The sequence below is a fragment of the Bufo gargarizans genome, chromosome 3 (genome assembly GCF_014858855.1).
Source record: "Bufo gargarizans isolate SCDJY-AF-19 chromosome 3, ASM1485885v1, whole genome shotgun sequence".
NCBI lineage: Eukaryota > Metazoa > Chordata > Amphibia > Anura > Bufonidae > Bufo > Bufo gargarizans.
In genome coordinates, this window is record NC_058082.1 from 463,664,754 (window position 1) to 463,668,524 (window position 3,771).

Sequence of the window (3,771 nt, forward strand, 5' to 3'; positions counted from 1 at the left end):
ACTACACTGCGGCAATTAGGGCTCAGGTCTTGTTTATCAGGAAAAGAGAGCTGACATCAGTGAAGGATTATTATCTCCGACATGCCCGTCCTTGCCCTCCTGTGTTTGGGTGTATATTCATATAACCAAATCAATCTACTGCTTCTATATTAAAAGTTGAAAATTTGAGATCATAAGTTGCATTAATCAATCTGTCACTTTAATTACAGGACTGGTTATTATACTGGAAAGTATAATTGGATGTTTTTGTTGGCACTTGGATTTGATCAGATGTATTGACAGCTGGGTTCCTAATTATTGCTCAGTTAATAACCTACACAAACCTAGATGAAATAAGCAATTGCTTTGTGATTTGTAATTGTAGCATGGCATTTCTAGAAGTCCAACAAGATAGGATTTACAAAGTCATTAGTTTAAAGTTTGTCAATGAAGTGAAGAATGTGCTCTTGTGACTCAGGAGCTTCTTCTTCCTGACCACCATTACCAGTCAAGGTTTGGATAAGGATAAGCAAATTGCAATACCTTTTAAAGGTGCCACCTTAACCATTACTGCTTTGTTGTACCTACATTTTATCCAATTAAAGATGCACATTACCCAAAAGGGCATCAATAGACATATATGGGTGATAGCTACATTCTTTGAATAAACCTTATGGTTTATGAATATAAGTTTATAAAGGTAATATAGTGTCTATACCTATTATATTTTATGTAAACATGACGTCCCAGCCGTGACTATAGCTAAAACTGTCCCAACACAGCAACATTCCCATACCACACCTATTTTTTACCAGGTCTTTTAGAATGCAAGAAATGGAACCATTCCTCAAAAACAAAGGGGCACATTTATTAAGACTGGCGTTTTAGACTCCGGTCTTAATAAAGCCCTCCACTGGTGGTGGATCTGCCGGACTTATGTAGAGACGCCAGCCTCTACATAACTTTAACAGATCCACTGCTAGCTTCCTAGCTATCTTACATTTAGACCATTTTCTACACCACTCCCACTTTTTTTACACCTGCCGCAAGTGGGAAAAAGTTGAAAGTTGCGGCGCAAAAGACCTTTGCGCCACAATCTGCGCCCTTACTACACCTAATATAGGCATATTTCTGTTTCATAAATGTCCCCCATAGATATCTGAGACTCATGACACCGGTGATTAGGTTTTTATGAAGTGTTTTTCTGGTTTTTTTGCTAAAAAAGAAAGAGGGCAGCGCTTCATAGGGATAACCTTTTGGACCAATGTAAGCTCAGCTCACAATTTAGCAGGGGGCGCCGGTTTAAAAAAAAAAGCGTTGGTTAAGTGGCGGCCGGTCCTGCCGCAAGTTTTTTACAGCCCGGGCTGGCGCGTCTATGATTGTGCATGCACCGCCTGGGCACAGCCTAAAGAGAGGGACTGACAGGAGGGAAGCGCCTCTAATGTAGCGTGGCTGAGCTCTGTTCGGTCCGCGGTACAAGAGCTTTTGTTTCCTGTACCCGGCCGGACTGACAGGAAGTGCTCACTTAGTGTGCACTTCCTTTCAGTCCGGCCGGGTACAGGAAACAAATGCTCCTGTACCGCGGGCCGAACAGAGCTCGGCCACGCTACACTAGAGGTGGGGGGGGGGGAATGAGAGTGACAAGGGAGGGGGGGAGGAAATGAGAGTGACAAGGGAGAGGGGGAATGAGAGTGACAAGGGAGGGGGGGGAGGAAATGAGAGTGACAAGGAGGGGGAATGAGAGTGACAAGTGAGGGGGGAATGAAAGTGACAAGGAAGGGGGGGAATGAGAGTGACAAAAAAGGGGGGAATGAGAGTGACAAGGGAGGGGGGAATGAGAGTGACAAGGGAGAGGGGAATGAGAGTGACAAGGGAGGGGAGGAATGAGAGTGACGAGGGGGGAATCAGAATGACGAGGGGGGGATGAGAGTAACAAGGGAGGGGGATGAGAGTGACAAGGGAGTGGGGGGAGAATGAGAGTGACAAGGGAGGGGGGGAATGAGAGTAACAAGGGAGGGGGGATGAGAGTGACAAGGGAGTGGGGGGAGAATGAGAGTGACAAGGGAGGGGGGAATAAGAGTGACAAGGGAGGGGGGAATGAGAGTGACAAGGGAGGGGGGGATGAGAGTGACAAGGGAGTGGGGGGAGAAAGAGTGACAAGGGAGGGGAGAATGAGAGTGACAAGGGAGGGGGGGAAATGAGAGTGACAAGGAGGGGAAATGAGAGTGACAAGGAGGGGGAATGAGAGTGACAAGTGAGGGGGGAGGAAATGAGAGTGACAAGTGAGGGGGGAATGAAAGTGACAAGGAAGGGGGGGGTGAAAGTGACAAGGAAGGGGGGGGAATGAGAGTGACAAAAAAGGGGGGAATGAGAGTGACAAAAAAGGGGGGAATGAGAGTGACAAGGGAGGGGGGAAATGAGAGTGACAAGGGAGAGGGGAATGAGAGTGACAAGGGAGGGGAGGAATGAGAGTGACGAGGGGGGAATCAGAATGACGAGGGGGGGAATGAGAGTAACAAGGGAGGGGGGATGATAGTGACAAGGGAGTGGGGGGAGAATGAGAGTGACAAGGGAAGGGGGAATGAGAGTAACAAGGGAGGGGGGATGAGAGTGACAAGGGAGTTGGGGGAGAATGAGAGTGACAAGGGAGGGGAGAATAAGAGTGACAAGGGAGGGGGGAATGAGAGTGACAAGGGAGGGGGGATGAGAGTGACAAGGGAGTGGGGGGAGAAAGAGTGACAAGGGAGGGGGGAATGAGAGTGACAAGGGAGGGGGGAATAAGAGTGACAAGGGAGGGGGGAATGAGAGAGACAAGGGAGGAGGAGAGAGTGACAAGGGGTGGGGTGAGAAAGAGAGTGACAAGGGAGGGGGATAAGAGTGACAAGGGAGGGAGGGGGAGAAGAGAGTGACAAGGGAGGGGGGGAGAAGAGAGTGACAAGGGGGGGGAGTAAGAGAGTGACAATCGAGGGGGGAGTGATAAGGGAGGGAGGGGGGGAGAGTGACAAAGAGGGAGGGGAGAGAGGTGACAATGGAGAGAGGGGGGAAGAGAGTGACAAGGGAGAGAGGGGGGAGAAGAGAGTGACAAGGGAGGAGAGGGGGAGAAGAGAGTGACAAGGGAGGGGGAGAAGAGAGTGACAAGGGAGTGGGTGAGAAGATAGTGATGAGGGAGGGGGGAGAAGAGAGTGACGAGGGAGGGGGGAGAAGACAGTGACAAGGGAGGGAGGGGGGGAAAAGAAAGTGACAATGTAGGGATGGGGGGTAGAGAGTGACAAGGGAGTGAGGGGGGAGAAAGAGAGGTGACAAGGGAGGGGTGGGGAGAAGAAAGTGACAAGTAGTCCCCAGAGCCAGACCAAGGGCCATACTGCAGCCAGAGAACCAGATCATCTTATTGGTCCTGGTAGTAAGTAGACAATGCAATGTGTTTATTATTTAATTGTTTAGTATTATACTACATTGGAAACTAATTTACCTCACATTTAGGGTCCATTCACACATCCACTTAGAGAATATGCCTATTCTTGTCCGCTATTGCGGACAAGAATAGGACGTGTTCTATTTTTTTCAGGATCGGAATTGCGGACCCGGAAGTGAATAGACCCTAAAAGGACACTATAGTCCCAGAACCACTACAGTTTAATGTCTATAGCCTGTTCCTGCAGAGAAAAGACACTGTACAGTACTGGTGTGGGAGCACTATAGTGCCAGGAAAACAAACTCATTTTCCTGGCACTATATAGTTGTTAGGAGTGGGCACCCTCGTGTTCCCCTCCTACTGGGCTGAAGGGGTTAAAA